Source organism: Hemiscyllium ocellatum, unplaced genomic scaffold (assembly GCF_020745735.1).
Source record: "Hemiscyllium ocellatum isolate sHemOce1 unplaced genomic scaffold, sHemOce1.pat.X.cur. scaffold_1828_pat_ctg1, whole genome shotgun sequence".
In the NCBI taxonomy this organism is placed as follows: Eukaryota; Metazoa; Chordata; class Chondrichthyes; order Orectolobiformes; family Hemiscylliidae; genus Hemiscyllium; species Hemiscyllium ocellatum.
In genome coordinates, this window is record NW_026867889.1 from 35,537 (window position 1) to 58,615 (window position 23,079).

Consider the following 23,079-nt stretch of genomic DNA (forward strand, 5'->3'; position numbering starts at 1 on the left):
AACAAAACGGCCGCAGAATGCTCCGAGAATTAATCAATGACGCCAACCACAGACTCTGAAAATACACACGGGAAATTGCGCGCCAAAAGCCGTTATTCAAACAAGCAACAAACCAAGTATGGTCAGACGTGATAGAACAAGCCATCAACACCAAACACCGACAAAGACAGATAAAGAAAAATCGGGACGTGAAGAAAAAACTGGACAAACTCACAAAAAAAAACACAAAACCGATAACACAGGGACATGGATAAAGAACTTATCAGACCGGACCCTATCAGACACAGAAAAAGCGCTACTAGTCAAAGGATTAAATTTCAATTACCGAGACGCTGACAAGAAGGAATTACTTGCGGCATTAGAAACCACATTGAAGGGCAACAATCTCATGGAAGAAACACAACAAACGATCAGACAGACAGTTGCACCTATTCTCAGCTGAAAGAGGGAAGGAAACAAACTGACCACACAAGAAAAGAAAGCCCTAGAAAACCGCAAAAAAGACAAAGACATCATTATATTACCTGAAGACAAAGGTCGCTCACAGTCATCCTGAACAGAAGGGACTACATAGAAAAAGCTAATGCACTACTCGCAGGCACCAACACCTACCAACAGGTGGCGCTTGACCCGACCACACAACTAGGAAACAAAATTACTTATCTCCTAAGAAAATTACACAATTCCGGACAATTAAACAAGACAGAATTCCAGAAAATGAAACCCGATGGGACCAATACCCCACAATTCTAGGGAGTACCAAGAATCCATTAACCAGGAGGCCCCCTCAGACCTATAGTCGCACTACCCAGAACACCAATTTACAGACTAGCCAAAGAACTACACGCAAGACTAAAATACCTAGTAGAAGATTCACAACACTCCATCCACTCCACCCAGAAAGTCCTAAAAATCATCAAAAACGCCAACATAGAAGAAGACGAAGCAATGATCTTATTCGACATAACAGCACTCTACACCTCCTTTAACATCGACCTGGCAACGGAAACACTTACCACACTTTTAGAAGAGACCATCACACACACCAACCGCCATCAATCACATTACCAATGAAAATATCATGAAGTTAATGGACCTGTGCCTCACCACCCACTTCACCTTCAAAAACATAGTCTACAAGCAAACCAACAACACACCCATGGGATCTCCACTTGATCAGGATTCATAGTAGAAGCGGTAATGCATGGACTAGAACAAACAGCCCTACCAATCATCAAACCAAAGATCTGGATTCGCTACATAGATAACACTTTTGGCATCACAAAATGAAACAAGATAGAAGAGACATTTAACATCATCAACAACACTCTCAGACATAAAGTTCACCAAGGAGGAAGAAACCGACAACAAACTCGCATTCCTGGACGTCACAGTCGAAAGAAAGGACAATGAAGAACTACAAACCTGCATATAGAGAAAACCGACAAACACTGACCAAATACTTAACTACACCAGCAATCATCCCAACACACACAAACGAAGCTGTATCAGGACACTATTCCAACGAGCCACCAGACACTGTAGCTCAGACGAGATACGCAAAACAGCGGAGAACCACCTATACGAAGTATTCAAGACGAACAGATACTCAAGAAATACAGTGCGCAGATTCCTCAAGGACAAACCACGACAATCAGACCAAACACAGCCAGAAACCCTAACCACCTTACCATACATCAAAGAAGTTTCAGAAATGACAGCCAGACTACTGAGACTCCTCGGAATCCTAGTAGCACACAAACCCACCAACACTCTAAAACAAAAACTAACAAACTTAAAAGACACAGTACAACCCATGGACAAAACCAATGACATCTACAAAATTCCTTGCAAGGAGTACCATAAACACTACGTAGGACAAACAGGAAGAAAGTTAACCACCAGGATCCACGAAAACCAGCTAGCCACAAAATGACACGACCCTCTCTCCCTCGTAGCCCTACACACGGATGAAAAAATCCATCATGTTGACTGGGACAACACATCTATCCTGGGACAGGCTAAGCAAAGGCATGCAAGAGAATTCCTAAAGGCCTGGCACTCCAACCACAACGCCATAAACAACACATAGATCTAGATGCCATCAATCAACTCCTCAGAAAATGAACCGGAATTGACATCACCACAAACACCAGAAACACATCTTGGAGAAAGATCTAAATATAAAGCAAGAGACAACAGCTTCGCTTCACTTGGAGGTCGCCAATGATGATGTTACCTAGCCAGGTAACGAAATGTCTGGATATCAAAACTACAGCTCAAGGAGCAAACATACACCCCAAATCTCAACCTGAGCTACAAACCTTCACAAACCTTGAGAAAAAAAAATGGTGCTATTCACGTTGGCCAGTATTAATGGAGAGACAAATTATTATCTAAATGGCGAGAAAGTTCAAAGTGCTTAGGTGCAAAGGGATCTGGATGTCTGCTTGCATATCACAGAAAACCTGCATATGGGACATACCAGGAAGTGAACAACCGCTTATCACACCCCATATCATTATTTCTGAGCTACACAATGCCAGCATTCGATATACTAGGGAGCCAAAACCCAAGGCCCGGGAAAGATACAAAGGGACAGAGAGATTCACATTAAGGACTGAAACAGACAGTTAATTAACTGAAAAGATGTTGTGGAAATATGGGGAAAAAGTCAGGGCAGTGGGACTAACTGGAGAAGTGAGATCTTCGTGAGTAAAATTACAAGAATGAGAACATTCAATAAAGGCATTGCCAGATCAGCTGAAATGGTTTGTTACATCAAAATCTGAATCTGCTTCACAGAACACCACAAACAACATTAACTGGGTCAAGATGACAGCCCCGTATGGAGAGCTGTGCAGATCATGCTCGCGTGTTGCTCAGTAAACTGCACTATCTGCCCAGTATGAGAGTATTGCAAACTTTACTATCATATGCTAACTATATTCACATCAGGTTACTGCCTACAGTGGGAAGGTTTGCTCTCTCTGCTTGTATGTGTGTGTGTGTTCATCAGGGAGAGAGAGAGAGAGAGAGTGCATGTGTGCCCGTGATTGACGTGGTTAAATGAGAAACTCATTGTCTGAGAAAGAACGCACATGAAGAAAACAATTTTAAATACGAACAACTGGCAGGCTTTTTATTAATCAACAGAGAGAACGAGGGAAGTTTCATGGACAGATACGGTAAAGTGTTTGAGAATGTTAAAATAAAGGCATTGCCAGACACAACAGCAATATACGTCAGCGTGCATGAATGACAGATGGGTGGGAGTTTGGTGTGAGTTTGAATCAGATTTGTTTGGGCAGGTTTGAAGCCGGGAGCATCAGCAGCAGATTCTTGCCTTCATTGAGACTGTATTTCATACCTCATGATTCAAACAGCAGATGGAATAAACCAGTGCGACATATTCTGGACTGATGAGTATTTCAAGTTAGAAATGGTCAAGGAATGGTGTCAAGAATCAGCTCAGTGTCAAAGGGATCTCCCACTTTTGTGACATGTCTGCTTCTGCTGCAGATATTGTCCAGGGATGGGATGGAAACAGTAGAGGAAGTGGAGTTTGTAACCAGAACAGTAGACAATGACCTCCATGCTCTTAACAGCAAAGGCAATGATATAATGAATTGTGGTTCTCCCCTGAAACAGAATAGGTCAACATAGATACAAGGAGTAACACTGCCAGAGCAGAGAGCGTGACAGTAATTGAACACCTTCATTGATGTCAGTTAGTAGTGGTCTGTAAAGTGAATATCTGGATTGAGAGATTCCACAGGAACAATAATTTTGGCAAGATGTGTAGACTATATGAAATAACAGTAATACAGTCATAACTGGTTCAAAGAAAACAAAATCTGGACAGTGACACTCACCAGGAACGCCAACGATAGCCAGGAAGGGATAATAGAAGTATTGAATAATGAGAAGAGCGTAATAGATCCGTAATGATAATGACAACCAATCAAATGCAGAAAGATACCAAACATAAAAGGATAAACTCCTGTCTATTGTTGAAATATTCCTGTCAAATGTTCTCAGATTCTGATCCATTGTTGGAATATTCCAGTCTAATATTCCCAGATTCTGATCCATTGTTGGAATATTCCAGTCTAATGTTCTCAAATTCTGATCCATTGTTGGAACATTCCCGTCAAATGTTCTCAGAGTCTGATCTCTCCTCCCCCACTCTCTGGATCTGCTGATCCCCAGCAGTGCTGTCGGTGATGCTCCCACTCATGTTATGGATTGACTCATTGTACGGAGGCCATTTATCATTAAAAGATGGAAACTCTCCACTGAGATAATTAGAATCCACGGAGGTTGCATTAATCACAGTCACTGAACAAACAGACTCAGTTAACCAGTTCCATACATCACTTTTCATTTACTGGTTTTGAATGGAATAGTTGAGGTTTGCTGAGGGATGGACCACAAATCTTTCAAACTTCTTAATCTTTTTTTCCTTGTATATGAGAATATTAACAGACCACGGCAGCAACCTATATTTGTTCCACTCTGTTTATGAAAGGAGGCAGTTATATAAAAAAAAAACAAATGGGCTGCATAAAAAGAAGTCGGTTGGGCAAGTTTCTAGATACCTGAACACAAAGTGCGGTACTTATTGACCAGTGTGAGGCTACTCATGGTTTTAATGCCCTGCTATCAAATCCTTTCGTAACCTTGAGAAAGAGCATTGAGACTGCTGCTCAGGAACTGGCCAAAACAATTCTGTTCCTATGGACCTCTAACAGAGGGATAAGAGAAGGCCATTCAGCCCATATTAGTCTGTTGCTACTTGAAAAGGTGGAAAACTGGAATATTGGCACATTTTGCCAACATAATCATTCAAAACAAAGGGATGTGTCACTGCAGCTGTATGAGGTGTTACTGAGAGGGCACCTGGAGTACATTGTGTTTTCTGTAACTGAGAATGGTTGGACCACCATTAGATACAGTTTACCGGCAGCGCGTAATCCACGGGTTGCTGTGTCATTTGATGTCTCGGGTGTGTTACACAGGGAAAGGAGGATGCCATGAAATCTCTTGAGTCTATTTCTGAGGGACAGGAAGAGGTCATTCAGCCTCTCCAGTCTATTACAGAGGGGCAGGAGGAGCCAATTCAGCCTCTCGAACCTGTTCCAGAGGGGCAGGAAGTGTTTATTTAACTTTCAAATCTGTTACACATAAATATAAGTTTCAAACTAGTTGTGGAACAGGAATGACCTGATGTAAACATTAAAGTTCCTACTGTGAATAAGGTCAATTTTGAAAGTGTTAGGTGAGCCCTGTGAAAGGCTGATTGGGATACCCTATTTGCAGGTAAAGGGATGGTTGGAAAATGCAAGGAGATTAAAACTTGGTGTCAGAGAGTCCAGTGCCATCGTGTGCCTATTAGTGAAATGGGCAGGGCTGGTGGGTGCAGGGAGTGCTGGATGGCTAGATATATTGATGCTCTGGTCAAGTTAAGGAAAGTGGTATATGTCAGGTAAACAGGGCTGAGATCAAGTGAGTCCCGAGTGGGGTATAAGGGAAGTAAGTGTATAGTCAATGGGGAACTCCAGCCAGAAAAAAAATGGATATGAGATGGCTTTAGAAATAGTTTTAACGAGGCATTGAAGCAACTGTAACGTCCTTTAATGGCAAAATATTAACTAGGACGAGAATAGGGCACCTTACAGGTCAGTAAGGCAACCTATGTGCGTAACCATAGGAGATGGAAGGGTTACTAAATAAGTATTTCTCCTCAGTGTTTACTGTAGAGAAGATTACAACAGTGAGAGAAGGAAGAAATATATAGTGATATCTTGAATAGTATCTATATTACAAGGAGATATCGGACATTTTAAAACATACAAAGGTGAACAAATCCCTGTGACTTGGTCAGTTGTATCCTCGAAGTTTGTGGGAAGCTCGGAAAGAGATTGCTCAAGTTTTTTGCTGATATATCTGTATTATTGATTTACACTGGTGAGGCGTCAAAAGACTGGAGGCATGCTAACATAGTGTCATTATTTAACAAAGTAAGGAAAATACAGCTAAATATAGATCGGTGAGCCTGACGTCAATGGTAACTAAATTGTTGGGGGGGGGGGGGTGGTTGGTTGATGGAAAGGATGTATATGCATTTGGAAAGACAAGGACTGAAGAGAGCTTTGTACATTGGAGATCACGTCTCACTGACTGGGTGGAATTTTTGAGGAAGTGAAGAAGATGATTGATGACGGCAGGGCAGTGGATGTTATCTTTATGCAATTCAGTAAGATAGCCAAAATGTTCTACATGGTAGACTAGTTATCAAGGTTAGACTGCCGGGAATCCTGGAGAGCTCGTCATTTTGGCCCAATTTTTTCTTGAATATTGGAGATAGGGCGTGACAGTGGACGTTTGTTCACTGAACTTGGAGACCTGTGACTAGTGGCGTGCCACAAAGATCAATAGTGAGTCTTTTGTTGCTTATGCACATCATTTGTACTTGAGTAAGTGAAGTATGGTCAGTAAGTTTGTAGATAATTCCAATTTTGATGGTAACGTCGACAGTGAAGAATAATGTCTCAGAATATAATGAGGCGTTGATTAGGTGAGCTGAGGAGTGGCAGATGGAGTTTATTTTAGATAAATGTGAGGTGTTGCATTTTGGCAAGAAATATCAGAGTAAGAAATAGGTAGGGTCCTGTTGAAAGTCGCCAATCAAGGATAACTCCATAGAAATTATGGAATCCCTACAGTGAGGAAACAGGCTATTCTACCCATCGAGTCCACACCGACCCTCTCAACAGTATCCCACTGGACAAACCCCTACCCTATCCCGCTGAGCCTGCATTTCCCATGGCCAATCCATCTCGCCCACACATGCCAGGGTACCATGCACAATTTAGGATGGTCAATCCACCCTTACCTGTATATCTTTATACTGTCGGAGGAAAACATAGTACCCGGAGGAAACTCACACAGACACGGGGAGAATGTACAAATACCACACAGTCCGTCATTCACGGATGGAATTAAACCCAGATCGCTGTCCTGTGAGGCACCTTGTGGTGCAGGTTCTCAGTTCCTTTAAAGTGCCGTCACAGGTAGACAACATAGTGAAGAAGCCACTTGGTGATCTTTCCATTATTGGTGTGTGCTTTGACTCTAAGCATTTGCATGACGTGTTGGATCTGTACAGGATATTTGGCCACTTTTGTAATATTGCCTTTAATTTTGGGCTCCCCTCCCTGCTGTCGGGGAGATGTTGTCAACCTTGAAAGGGTGCAGAAGAGATTTAAATGAATGTTGCAGGTGTTGGAGGGTTAGAGTTACAGGGAGAGTTTGAATAGGCTGGGGCTATTTTCAAGTATTGAGCCTAAGGGGTAACGTTAAAGAGATTTATAAAATCATGAGGATCATAGATAAGGTAAACAGTCAATGTCTTTTCACAGGATAGACGAGTCCAAATATAGATAACAAAGGTTTAAGGTGAGAGGAGAAATATTTAAAAAGGGACGCTAAAACAACATTTTCACACAGACACTTCTGTGTGTATGGATTGAACAGCCAAAAGAGGTAGTGGAGAAAGGTACAGTTACATCTTTTAAAAAGCATTTGGATGGATACATGAATGGGAAGTGTTTAGTGGGAGATGTCCAACTGCTGGCAAGGGGGAACGAGATTAATTTAGGGTATTTGCTCTGTATGGATGACCAGACCGCAGGATCTTTTTCCGTGCTGTACATCTCTGAGAGTCTATTGACAGAAGGAGGTTATTCAGGTTCTGAATACTGTCAGTCAGCTTGTTTGCTCAATTACTGAGAGTCAAATACAAAAATAAATCATTCAGATTTTGATGGTGTTTTTCAGAAACAGGAGAAGGGCTTTTACTCAAGAAAAGCGGGAAAGGATGTGAAGAGGCTTCAGTCCCTCAACTCCATTCCACAGAAGCAGCAGTTGAGCACAGAGCTATTGGAGCCTGTTACTCTGGAGCAGGAGGAGGACATCTATTTTCACAAAACTTGGATTAGGCGACCGTCACTCAACTGCTCGAGACTGGGACACAGCAACAGGAGGCAGTCACTCAAGTGCTCGAGACTGGGACACAGGAACAGGAGGCAGTCACTCAACTGCTCGAGACTGGGACACAGGAACAAGAGGCAGTCACTCAACTGCTCGAGACTGGGACACAGGAACAAGAGGCTGTCACTCAACTGCTCGAAACTGGGACACAAAAACAGGAGGGAGTCATTCAACAGCTCGAGATTGGGACACAGGAACAGGAGGGTGTCACTCAACTGCTCGAGACTGGGACACAAAAACAGGAGGGAGTCATTCAACAGCTCGAGACTGGGACACAGGAACAGGAGGCAGTTATTCAACTGGTCGAGACTGGGACACAGGAACAGAAGGCCATCACTCAACTACTCGAGACTGGGACACAGAAACAGGAGGCAGTTATTCAACTGTTCGAGACTGGGACACAGGAACAGAAGGCCATCACTCAACAGCTCGAGACTGGGACACAGGAACAGAAAGCAGTCATTCAACTGCTCGAGACTGGGACACAGGGTCCAATCACAAGAATGAAAACAAATAATAAAGGTATTGCCAGATGTTTAGCTCTCTCACATTCGCAATCCAACTCACATAACCACTCCATCCATTATATGTTCATGATGGAGCACTGTGTAGATCCAGCTAGCGTACTGCTGAATGCAACCCAGCAATATCCAGAATGGAACTCTGTGCAGCCCACACCACTGCTCGACCTATAATCATGGGCTAAATGTCCAGAGTGGGGAGCTGTGCAGACCGCATTGGTTCATTCATATATAAACCCAGACTGTTGCATTGTTCGGTGACACTGTGTTAGATTGCAGCCCAGTGTGGGGAAACTTGCAAACAATGCTGAAAGTGACAGGATGTGCGGCTCCCATCCATTTACAGCTCCATATCTCCACTGTGCCTTGTCAAGGGGGTGCCATGATGTGAAAATCACTGCGATGGAGAGATGTAAATGGAAACAGTTTAAATACCAATAGTACTGATTAAGGCGAGTATCACACCAGTATTTAAAGTTGAAATGACTGAGATAATATCCAATGGGGTTTTGTGAACGGTACAATGTAGTTAGAGGGGGATGGTAATGTTATAGTGGTTGCACTATAAGCCTCCAAATCAACAATGGGAATTAGAGGAAGAAATATACAGGGAGACTGGGGAGACTTGCAGGAACAATAGGATTGTTATAATAGGTGATTTCAATTTTCCGAACATAGACTGGGACTTCCAGATGGTTAAGAACTTAGATGGAAAGTGATTCGTTAAGTGTGTTCAGGAAAGTTTCCACAATCAATATATAGAATAACATGCTCGGGAAGGGACACATTCGACCTACTGTTGGGAAATAGGGCAGGATAGGTGAAGGAGATAAAGTGGAGGAGCATTTTGAGAAAAGTGATTAGAGTTGTATTAATTTTAAAATAGTTATGGGAGGGACAAAATTGATCCACAGATTCAACTTCTAAATTGAGGCAAGGCGTATGTTGTTGGAATTAGACAGGGGATTGCAGGGGATGATTTGAGTTGTTTGTTTCGAGGTAAAAGGATTTCGGGCAAGTGGGAGGGCTTTAAAAGTGAGAGAGCTCGAGTTCAAGGTTTCCATTTTTCTGTGAGGGTGAAGGCAAAGTGAGACTGGAAGAGAGAACCCTGGATGTCAAGAGATATTGAGGCTCTGACCAGAAAAAATGGAGGCGTGGCTCAGGTTCAGGCAGCTCGGTTCAAGGGATTCCCTGGAGGTATACAGGGGATAGAGGAGTTTAGTGAAGAAGGAAATCAGCAAGGCGAAAAGGGAGTATGGGATAGCCTTGGCTGAGAAATTTAGAGAGAATCCAAATTCAGTATAATAAAGATAAAGAAGCTAGGGAAAGAATAGGATGCTTTAAAATCCAAAATGCATGTGTAAAACCTCAAGAGATTGGTGAATTCCTCAATTTCCCCTCTGTGTTTACCATGAAGAAAGACATGAAGACCTGTGAACTTTAGGAGGTTAGTTGTCAAATCTTGGTACAGTCCATATCACAGCAGAATTGCTGTTGGATATATTAGAATGAACAAAGTCAGACAAATCTCTTGGTCCTGACCAGATACATCCAAGAACACTGCAAGAAGCGAGAGGTAAAGCCTAGGCGCCAAGATCTGGAAGACTGGGCGGTAGCAAACGTTGTGCCTTATTCCAGCGTGGCTGCAAAGAAAAGCCCAGGAAATATAGACCAGTAAGCTTCACACCTGTTTTCGCTAAACCACTTGAGAAGCTTCTGAAAGATAAAATGTGCATGCATTTGGAAATACAAAGTTTGATTTGAAGCAGTCAACTTCGTTTTGTGCGTAGCGGATCATGCCTTACAAAGTTTGTTAGAGATTTTTGAGGAAGTGACGAGGGCACAGTGGTAGACATCTTCTATTTCGATTTCAGTCAGACCTTTGATAAGGATCCACACAGTAGCCCGCTCTAGAAGATTATATCACATAGAATCCAACGTGAACTGGCAAATTGGCGACACAGTTGGCTTAACATTATGAAGCAAACGGCTATGGTGGAGTTATGCTTGTCGGACTGGAAGCCTGTGACAATTGGGGTGCCTCAGCGGTCGATCCTGGGCCCATTGCTATTTGTTATCTATATCAATGATTTGGATCAGAGTGCACAACGCAAGGTTAGTAAGTTTGCAGATGATACTAAAATTAGAGGTATCGTTCAGAGAGAGGAACATTATCAGAAATTGCAGCAATACCTTGACCAGCTGAGAAAGTGGGCTGAGAAATAGCAAATGGAGTTTAATATAGATAAGTGTGGAAAGTCAAATCCAGGTAGGAGTTTAAGGATGAATGGAATGGACTTAAGGAGTGTAGTAGAACAAAACGACGTTGGAGATCAGGTGCACGGTTATCTGAAATTTGGGTCACAGGTACACAGGACCATGAGGAAGACTGTTGGCACACTGGCCTACATCAGGGCATTGAGTATAGAAGTTGGGACGTTATGTTGCAGTTGTACAGAATGTTGGTAAGGCTGCAGTTGGAGTATTCTGTACAGTTTTGTTCATCTTTCTCTAGAAAGGATATCATTGAACAAAAAATAATGTAGAAGTAATTTACAAGATGTTTCCTGGGCTAAAGGGTTGAGTTATAGGAAGAATTTGGACAGGTTAGAACTTATTTCTTTACAGAGTAGGAAACTGAGGTGGTTCTTATGGAAGTATAGATTTTATCAAATTATAAGATGCATGCCTGGGGTGAATACTTTTTTTTTGCAAGTTTGGGGAATCGAAGATGAGAGGACATCCGTTCATGTTTGGACAGAAAAATAAAACAGGAACCTGAGGGTCATCTTTTTAACACAGCGTGTGGTACGCATATGGACTGAGCTGCCAGGGGAAGTGATTGAAGTGGGTACAATAACAACATTGAAAAGGCATTTGGACAAATACACAGATAGGATAGGATTAGATGGATACAAAGCAAAGGCAGGGAAATGGCAGATTGGCAGATAAGGGGCAATTACACCATGGTTTGTTGATGGAACATGGCTGGCGTATCAGATGGGCTACTACAGAGGGAGAACATTCTCTTCCCAGAGGGAGCCACACCACTAGACCCACCAATCATGGTCTGAGTTCACCGCTCAGCTCAGTGCAGTATCTGAAGTCTGAAGAAATGTCCAGTAGTACAGGACAAATATCAATAACCTTCCCTGCTCTTTCAGGATAAGTGTCACCGTATTCTCTCTGCTCCTTCACACTCACTGTATATCTGTGATCGCACCTACCCCCGACTCTCATAACTGCATGCAACGCTTACTCTCTCTCTCTATCTCTCGCCTTTGTAAAACATCCCACACAATCATGGAATATTCTGGAGAATGCCGATTATGGAATGTTCCAGATAATGTTCCAAATAATTCCCAGTTTCAGGAAATTGCAGTTTCCCAGTGTATAACATATAAGAGGAAGGAGTAGAGAAGTACGTTTTTCAAATCACATACAATTCAAACCATGCTGAGGCCATTCAGCCCTTCAAACGTGCTGTGGCATTTAATAAGGTCCCCGCTGAACTGATGGTCTTCTCAGCTCCATGTTACGGGAACTTTGAGTCATTCAACCCCCGAGATTCCTGTCATTGGCCAAACAGCACTCAGACACTTTTACCCCTTTTATTTCAAACGCCTGTTTTAGGGCATTTCCCATGGTTACGGCTACCTAACAATATATTCCATCATATTTATACTTTCATGCAATGGTCAGCCTGCTTTACCCAGACCAAACAAAAATCTACACTTATTTTATGGTTATAGATATCCAATCACACTTAATAATTCTGGTTATTTCACTTGACTCACCTTAATGATATTAAAACAAATACAGCTTCTAAACACGTCTTGTTATAAAATACAATTTCGAGCAGAGACCGTTTTTACACTTAGCCGTCATCTTGACCATTACCTGAATTGTACCACTTTACTTGTTATGAATGTTTCTTTTACCCTTAGTCTGAGACTGTTTCTGTCTGTATAAGTCACACAGTTCTCCCATTCAGTTGGACAGACGGCTGGTTTGTGATACAGAGGGAGGCCAACAGTGCAGGCTCGGTTCCCCACACCTACAGAGGTTACCATGAAAGGGACGCTCTCTCAATCTCACCCCATCATCCGAGGTATGGTGATCCTCAGGAGAAACCAACATGAGTGGTCTCTCTGATGAGAGTACTTTGTGACTCTATTCTATCAATGTTAGCATTTTAATTTTCAAAAATATTTTATTGAAAAAGAGATTTTTAATATTATAATAAATCAATAACAACACAACTCAAATAACTGAAAAAAATACATCCAGTTGCATGTATATACAAAACAAGTTAAAACACTACACAGACAGAAGAAAAACAAAACTAAACAATAAATATGAATAAACAATACAGCTCAGCACAACAAAACGACAGCTCTCGTTCATCAAGAGCATTAACTGATACATTTATTTATGTTCATGGTTCTTCATCGATGGATATTAGATTCATTAGACAATATCGTCATGGTTATATAAAAACCCTTCTTGGAGTGGCCGATAACCCTGTATTGCCGTAATCCAAAAAGGGCTGCCATGTCTCATATAAATCTTTGTTTTTTTGGTGCACCATACCAGTGATAAACTCGAAAGGGATATTCTCCATGAAGAGCTGACGACGACCCAAAAGACTATATTTACTAACATGGAAAGTACGGAAAGTAAGGATACCTTTATTTTTCCCCATGTTTATCTGTGGAAACTACCCTGGGCAGAACCAGGAAAACAGAAACCAGGTCCATCTCCAATTCAGTCCTCAATACCCACTCTATCACACCTACCACAGTGCTCACATTTAGATGAAGCCTGTAACAGGACCACAAGCAATGAGTAAGAGTGCCTGTAGTCATTCTGCATTTAGAACATGAAGGTAATCCCACTTTGCATTTTGAGAGACAATTTGGTGTCAGATAGACCCTATGAAGAATTTTCAACTGCATTGAATGGGTCCTACTACAGATCAAAATCCTTTGAGCATTTTCACAAATATCCTCCCATGTCTCTGAAGTGTTCTGAACTCTCTCTCGCAGGCATCACAAAGCTTCAGAGTCTTGTCTGAGGGGACACTCTCCAACTAATGATAGAGGGTAATGACAGAGAGTGTATTCTGAGCAATAGGCACCCTCTTCCCTCCATCGGATCTGTAAGAGTATGTTAAAAATCTGCTTTTTTAAAAATCAAATCTCTGATCTTGAAAAAAAAATGCAGAAGAGGTATCTACCAGGTAGTCCATACGTACGAATTATTTGATCAAATTATATCATTAGTTCTCCATCAATTAACACGTGGTGACTCAGTGGTTAGCGCTGCTGCCTCATAGCACCAGGGTCCCAGCTTTGGTTCTGGTCTTGGGTGACTGGCTGCGTGGAGTTAACATTCTCGCCATGTCTGTGTGGGTTTCCTCCCACAGCCCAAAGATGTGCAGGTTAAATGAATCTACTCCCCACAATCTGTGGGTTAGTTGCAATCTGGTTAGCTTGATAAAAAGTCGCTTATGTTGCCATGTAAAAGAGATAAACCAGCCATAAAGTCTCTTAAATATCTGTCTGGAAAACATCAAAGGAAGCATTCACAAGGGGTATCACAAATAAGGAAGGACATTCATTTTAAGAGCAGCTTTCCGACCGAGCTAGGATATTGGATTTGCCTCCCATCTTTGACGGTCTTGTTTAATGTTGTCAAACAAATCGACATAGTTCACGTTAAATAAATGGCCAAAGACGGATGTAATGAATAGACTGAGATAGGGAAACCATCCCCGTGACCATTTAAAAGGAAACCAGGATTTGCCCTCAACATCACGTATTTCCCCAAGATCTCCTATAGGCATGGCCTCCAACTTTGTAAAGATAATCTTAAAGTCCGAAAAAGTGACAAGCGAATTAATGCATTGCATCACGTGAGCTACCAAAATTGCGGGATTTGACAAAAACATAAGACCATCTGCATACAACATAATCTTATGTGACTTCTATCCCACTTCTGGGGCCGGTATGTTTGGATAATATTCCGAATTGCGCAGGTTGCCACCGAATCTAGGATTGTTGCAGCGATGGGGAAGAGATCAACCCTCGTGTGCAATTTCTGTGGGTTAAAGAAGAAAATAAAATCCCTACTTGTGAGGATGATTTACCTCCAGACATCCACCAGCTCTAGTTCTGCACACAAATTCACTAATTGCATACATTATAACGAGGATATTGAGGGACGTTTGGATATTCTGTCCACCGTAGGGCCATAAGACAGTTGCAATTTCCTTCTACAATAATGTGCCACGATGCAAGATAACTTAATTTGGGAAAGGCATCTTCCAGGAGCTTGAGAGGGTGCACCGGGTGGCAATAAACATTCAAAATAATGTATCAATTCCCATAGTTCAAGGCTTTGAGGATTACGATCCTTCCATGGGTGTTTAATATAATCTAGTAATTTAAATGAAAGATTGTTCCTATCCATTATGATTTCCCCCACTCTTAGTATTAAAACATGAGAAATAAACCCGATCAAATCCTCCCTGCTGTAACGTCAAACGTTCCTTGTAATCAAGGTGCATCTCCTGCAATAGAACAACATTCACTCTCTCTTTTGTAAGACGATAAAGTACATTTTCCCTCTTGAATGGCAGATGGCTCCCCTTAATGTTCCAGGTACACCGTTTAAGCACATCATTATCCATAACATACTGGAGCAACATTTGAACTCGAGAGAGAATTTCATATCGAATTACACATCGCTAAGTATTGATGACAAAAGACTCATCGAGCTTAAATCTGTACAAACTAAAACTACTGCAACCAACAAGCTCTCAAAACTTTCCAAAGCTAAAAACATTAAAAAAAAGAACGAAACAAAATCCAAAGTACCAATGACACTTTATAGAGTTTTCTCAACTCCACCCCCCACCACCTTACCCAATGGGGACGCTTACATATCACAAAACTTTATCTTCTGCCCGCTTCCAATATGGCATCCAGGGCAATTAATAACAATTAATAGGTGGGCACTTAATCATCACAACCACATTTGTATATCGCTCCAGCTTGAGCCGCACCCCAGACACAAGCAAAGAAAGAGAAAACGAGTAATGATAGTATGAAGAAGTTAAAAGTGAGTATTCTACCAATCCCCGACTATAATGTAACACTGGTTGATACCAGAAAAATCCAACAAAATTTCTTTGAGAGAGAAACATGATTATCTCAACATCCAGCTTACTTTAAAGTGTCCACAAAGTTTTTGCTTTCTCTGGAGAGTCAGACAAGTTCATTGATCCATTCAAAGCAATACGAAGCACCGTTGGGAACCATAAGGAATACTGAATCCTGAGTTCTATTACTCTTCTCTTGACGTCATCACAATATTTTATTTTCTGTATCACCGCCGCTGTAAAGTCCTGAAAAAACATAATCCTGGAGCTTTCATGAATTAAAGCCATCCGAATATACATTGAGCTTCCATCAGTCTTCCATCAGTTTTGAATTATATTCCTGGATGTTCTGGAGCCGTGTCATTTGGTACTATCGTCTACATTTCTCCCCAGATCGCACATTCCTGCCAATCCCCGATAATCCTCGACTCCGTTGTTATTTATGAACCTTCTGTCTGTGCCTCAAAAATATTCAATATCTTTGCCTTTAATGATTTGTGGGGAAGAGAGTTACAAAGACCCACAACACTGAGAAAACAAAAATAAAACACAAGCTCTGAGTGTGAGATTATTTTTTTCTTTGTCTCCTTATCTGAAGAAGGATATAATTATATTGGAAGTAGTTCGGAGATGTTTCACTTCACGTATTCCAGGAATGAGTACCTTATATTACAAAGGCTTTAACAGGTTACTCTTGGAAACAGAGGTGATCTTATTGAAATATACAAGACCTAGAGGAGAGTGGATCAGATAGATACCTACTGGGTATAGTCCAAATTTATTGTCATTTTTATAGAATCTCTTCAGTGTGGAAGTGGGATATCCCATCCATTAATTCCACACTGACCCTCCGAACAGCATCCCCCCTGATCTGCCCGCCCTTCCCTATCCATGTGACCCTGCATTTCCCATGATTAACCTACCCATCCCTGGGCACTATGGGCAGTTTAGCATGGCCAATCCACTGTAAGTTACATATCTTTGGACTGCGGGGGGTAATTGGAGCACTGTGAGGAAACCCCACACAGAGCGTCGCCCAAGGTTGGAATTGAACCCAGCTCCTTGGTGATGTGACGTAGCAGTGCTAATCACAGATCCAATATGCACACCCGTTAGTTCTCTTAGTTAATTGTGGATGACTAAAGAAATCTGCCTGACTTGTTCCTTCCACTGACCCTGACCCAGTCTGAGACCTTTATGATCTGCCATATCACCAACCTGGTCACATTTAAAATTTGTTGGGAGCAGTGGAGGAGTGGGACGAGAAAAAGAAACAGTAACTCCGTCTAATCTCAGTTAGAGCAAGAATTAGGAGAAATTCTCCAAGTGGGATTTCATTCAAGCGCGAATTCTCTTTCCCAGAAGTTTGGGATGGCTGAATCTTTATATTATATTGAGTTTGGTTTCACCTGATTGCCCATAGACAGGTGAATCAGGGATAATGGTGCATGGAGAGAGAAGTGTAGTTGGGACCACTATGAGATGAGCCACGAGCTTGTTTACTAGTGGAGTAGTGTCCAAGGGCCGAATGACCCATTCGTATCCCTCAGCCCTGTGTTCTAATGTTCTATTCAGCCCTTCGGACCTGATACAGAGGGGAAGATCGAGGCCACTCCAATGGTGAGTTGTAGTTTCGGAAACATACTTGGAAAATCTAGGCTGGGTCAGGAACCGACACCCACCCCCAATCCCTCTTTCCAGGCTTCCCCTCTCTGTAACTTCCGTTCCAGATGTTGGTCATGTTACAGACCCAGATTCGCTGGGAATACAGCCCCCATACCCCACCCGGGTTAACGCAAACAAATCATCTGCTCTCCCTGAGTGCAACATTGTACAACACAACTCCCAGGAAAATACCCAGTTACTTTCCAAAAGCATAACATGTGAAATTAATAAATAGGAACAAGAGTATGCCATTCGGCCCATCAAGCTAGCCCTGTCATTTAATAAGAACATGGCTGATCTACTCCAGGGCTCAACTCAACTTTCTTGCCGATTCCTTGTATCCCTCTACACCTCTCTGGGTTAGGGAATTCCAGACATTTACTATATTCTGAGAGAAGACACCACTTTGCATCTCAGATTGAAATCAATACTTCTTTTTCGGTACCTATATCCTCGAGTGTGACACTCTGCCAAGGAATGGAAACAACTTCTCAATATCTGCCTTCTCAAGTCCTTTCTGTGTATTGGATATTTCAGCAGTATCGCTCACCATTCATTTAACCCCAATGAATAATCGCTTCACTATTATTGAGGTTCTCAATAATTCAACCTTTTTATCCCAGGAAGCTGCCGAATGTCCCAACCTAGTTACTTGCTGCATCAGCATGCTGACGTTGTGTTTCATACACAGGAAGACTGCAATCTCTTTGTACTGCTCCTTTTCTGGAAGTTCTCTCCGTTAAGTGACAGCCTGCCTTTTGATTCTCAGTGTCATCCACAAACTCGGACGTATATTGCACTTAGCTCCCTCCTTCAGGCTGCCAGTGTAGATTGTCAATAACTGATGCCATCGGACTGATATGTGTGGTACTCCAGCAGATTCACATTTATCATAATGATCCATTAATCCTGACTCTCCGATTTCTATGTGTTAACCAATCACCATCGCATGTTAATACATTATTCGTCATCCTACGAGCTTCTGGCTTGAGTAAGATCTTTTATTTGATCATACCCTGTGGAAAATCTCTGGAAAGCCTCTTGTCTATCAGATTTCCCCCCATATCAAATCCGCATGTTATATTTTCAGGCATCTCCAGAAAAAGTTTGCATGATCTTACAGGGCAAAATATAACTTCCCTTTCACGAAACCATATTGACTGTGTGTGAAGCTTTCCTCAATGCCCATGCTGGCCAGGTTTTCCAAACTATACGAGCCCCATCTGCTTTCATTTGGCCCATATGCCTCTAAATGTTTCCCATTCATATGTTTGTCCATATGAGTTTTAAATGTTGGAGCTGTACATGGATCTACCACTCTTACTCTGGCAGCTCATTCCATACCCACACCACCCTCTGTGTAACAACATTGTCCCTGTGTCCCTTGTAAATGTTCCCCCTTTCAACTTAAGCCTATGGTTTCTATGGTTGAACTCTCCCATCCTGTGGAAAAACCCTTGGATATTCACCCGATCCATACCTCTCATGATTTCATAAACTTCTGGAATGTCAGCCCCATAACCTTCTACACTCCATCTGATACTAACTTCAAGAATATGCATTTAAAGATAAGTACTGCAAATTTGAAACTATATTAAACATGACAGTAAAACAGTACTCAGCCCAAACTTCATACTGTTATTTGTCTTTCTCCATATTAAATACTGAAACGCTTACAAGTGCCAATAAGAGGTCAAGCACCTGAATTTATTTGTCTAAAGGGGGTGATGATCTCGACAATGAAAACGTATCTATGGCCAGATCTATATAATACCATATAGTCAAAATGCCCCCTCCTGTCCTCCCTATGGCCTTGTGTGCTTGTGTCTTGCTTATCTTACAATCAATAGAGAGAACCCCTTTCCCTCAGTTACATTTTAATTTAAACCCGTTTTACATACTCTTCATTTATCTTTTGTCACACTCTCTTTTCCCTGTTACCCATTCCCCATCTCTGGCACGTGTTTAAAACCACATTTTCTAATTATTTTCAGTACTGAAGAATTCTCACACTAGACTTGAAACACTAACTCTGTTTCTCTGTCTCCGCAGATGCTGACAGACCTGCTGTGTTTATCCAGAAATGAATAGGGGCACAGAACAAATTTTCAGTTAAACAAATAACGATCGATACTGGAAATAGAGTACCAAAAATTGCTGGAGAAGCAGGGAGCTTTGTAGAAGTTTCACTGGACCTGCAAGTTTATATCTGTATTCACTCCAGAAAATGCTGCAACAGCTTCAGCAACTTATTCAGCAATTTCTGTTTTTGAACAATTTCCAACGACATACGTCAAAGATGCCCAAACATTCTGTCCAACATGGAGCGCTGTACACTGGGAACTAAACAATAACGCATAAGTTCCTTGACTCTGAAACTGCCGAAGGCTGGCATCACTGACACTGCGGAGTTCAGAATCATCGTCAGGGAGAAACACAGAAGGAAACACATTCACTTCAAATACTGAAGATGGTATTACTGAAAGGAAAAGATTGAGTGAAAGTAACAAATTGGAGGCGTGACACCAAGGAAAGAATTTCAGCTGAATGAGACTATGAAAATGGAAGGGTTGCCGCACCAGAAACCAGAGTAGGTCAGTGAATACAGGGCTGTTGGGTGAATGGGTCTCGGTGTGAACTGGGGGACAGTCAGTGGAATTGAATTGTAGACATTGCAGCTTAAACTGGGTTATCATCTGATGCTGTAGATCACAGCAGCAGCAGAGGCAGAATTGTATTCAATGACAATCTGCAACCTTTCGCTCAGGATAATCTCTCAGTACACTATTACCATCAAGCAGATCTATGGTTCAGTGCTGAGTTGGGTGAACATGCCAGGGTCAGTACCATGTGTACCTTTACCTGAAGACAACCCATCAAAGGTACCACAATTGACTGGTTACATTCGAAACAGCAGAACTAACATCTGGTACAGAGGCAGAAATGATCCCACAACTAACAAATCTGATCTGAGCTCTGTCATCCTGCCAAATATGGATCATTAAACAAGTTACTGGATGAGAGGACTCCATAAATATCCCCATCCTAAATAATGGAACCGTTCTGGACATTAGTGTAAAAATCAATTATGTGGTGTCTGCACTATCCTCAGTCAGACATGTTGAGTCAATGATCCACCTCACCCTGTCATGATGCCCACAGAATCACAACTAATTCAATTCGCTGCACGTGACATGAAGAAACAGCTGAACACAGTAGATACGACAAAGGTAATGGGCCCTGACCCCATTCCTGCAATAGGACTGAAGAGTTTTCTACACAACAAGCCGTGTCCCTGGGGAAGCTGTTTCATTCCAGCTCCAACTCTGACATCTCCCTGGCAATGTGGAAAATTACTCAGCTATGTCCAGTTCCCTAAGAGGGGAATAAATACAATCTGACCAATTAGCACCCTATCAGTCCCATCACGACAGTCAAAATTGGTTGGAGTTCTTTTTTTAACAGAGTTGCCAAGCAGCTCAGTGTTGTTTCCAATAGGTCCCCATGCGGAGATAGTGCTGTTGTGGAATTGTCATTGGATTATTAATACAGACCAGGCTAATGCTTGGGCAGCTGGTGGCAGCTGGTGGAATACTAAAAACAATTATTAACATATCGAGCTGTAAAATCTGGTGTCAGTAACAGTGATCTTGTGTCCAATGTTGATTGTAAACATCGATCTCCTTCCCAATGTACTTTCAGGAAGTGAGTCTCCCGTGCTTTCCTGCTCTGGCCTAAAAGTGACTCAAGACACACAGACATGTGATAAACTCTTCAATGGTCTCTGAAACAGCCAAGCAAGACACTCAATTGTATCAACTGGTCCCAGCTGTTAAAGGATATACAGCCGGCCCCAACCATGGTGTCAGAAAAGGGAACAGGAAACATAGTCCTGTTGACCATGCAGAGACCTCCACCCTAACATCTGACGGTTTGTGACAACATTTACAGAGCTTTCCCACAGACTGCACCGGAACATAGGGAAATGAGGACTTCACACAACATATTGAGCTTTCCCTGTGCGAGTTAATGGCTGAACATCTCCTTCATGCAGTTTTACCCATACAATATTCGTATGCCTTAATATGTTTAAACATTGTGAAATATAAAATGAGAACTGCTGGAGTCCCTTCAGCGCATCAATTTTGCTCCTCCATTCAATATACAGGCAGTTCTCAGATAACGCGTGTTGATTAAATATAATTTGGCCGCAATATGATTCATGAACCTTTATCCATGAAGTGAACTCTCATTCACTGTGACGCGATTCCTTGCCAGGAACCAGCTGAACAGCACAACCCAGCCTCAGGATCCTCTGTCTGCAAAATGTACAATCAATGTGTTCAGCTAAAACAGGAATATAATCTGCTCTGGAAGCCTTGAAACTGAGCCTGAAACCGGGAATTGCAGTCTACATTTAGAAAGAACTTTATTTCAAACAGTGGGAGAATCTTGAGGAGAACTGAAATTTCCCCATCGGCATCACGTGGTCAGTCAGCCACATGCACTTTCTGGAGAAGAGTGTGGTGAAAGGTACACTGCTGTAGTCAGTGACTGTAGTTTGAAAGTGTTACATTTAGAGGACAGTTTCATGACTATATGTGATTTAAAGATGTATTTTAGACTGTGCTAGTGTGTGTTAGACTAAAATTAATTTTTGCCTTTACTGATATTTTGGGGGGGGGGGGGTTCGTCCCTTGCCCTCTTTTTCCCATAGACCCCATTATTAATATTGCACGATTTTCTACAAAACGGTGTTGCACAGGAACACAGCTGCTGCGCGATTGGAGAACAACCTGAACTGATAGCTGATCTATCTTCACACGATACCCCTGCTCTCTCCCTACCCCTCAAATTTCCAGAAATCCTTATTTATATTCAGCGCCTTGGTTTCCACAGCCTGATCTGGGAAAGAGTACCACTGGTTCGCCAGTCTCTGAGTGCAGACATTTATTCTCATCTCAATGCAAAGTGGCTTGTCTGTACCTAAAACTGTGGTCCTTTGTTTTAGACGTCCACGCCAGGGAATTACGATCCCTGCTTCCAATCTGTCTTGCCCTGTCAGAGTTTTATATACTTCACTGTGATCACCACTCATTTTCCTAAACGGCATAGAATACAAGCCCAGTCGCCCCAAACCCCGCTCCAACAACAAACCTGTCATCCCAGAGATCAGTCTGGTCATCCTTCACTGCTCTCCCTCAATGTCAGGTTTGTCCTTTATTGGATAAGGAGACCAAAGCTGCACACAATACTGTACGATGTTCAAAACGCGGTCTCACTAAGGCCCTGTACAGCTGCACTTACTCTTACTCCTGTACTCAATCCCCCTAAAATGAAGGTGAATGCACCATTTATCTTCCTACCTGCTTTCTGCTCCTGCAATATTGCTTTCAGTGACTGGTGTACAGGGAGATCCAGATTCATTTCAATGTCACAGTTCCCCACTTGCAGGGTCTATATACACTGGTCAGCGTGCCAATGCCATTCCCTGTATTGACTTCTGGCTTTAGAACTCCTTGCCCTACATGTACCGAGAGGGCTGCGCAGAAATAAACAAAAATGCAGCTTAAGTTCCTTTATAGAGCAACATTTTTCAACCACGCCCTTTTTCAAATGAGAGGCTGCGATTTTATTGTTCCCATCAATGTGCACAACATCTAATCTCTCCCA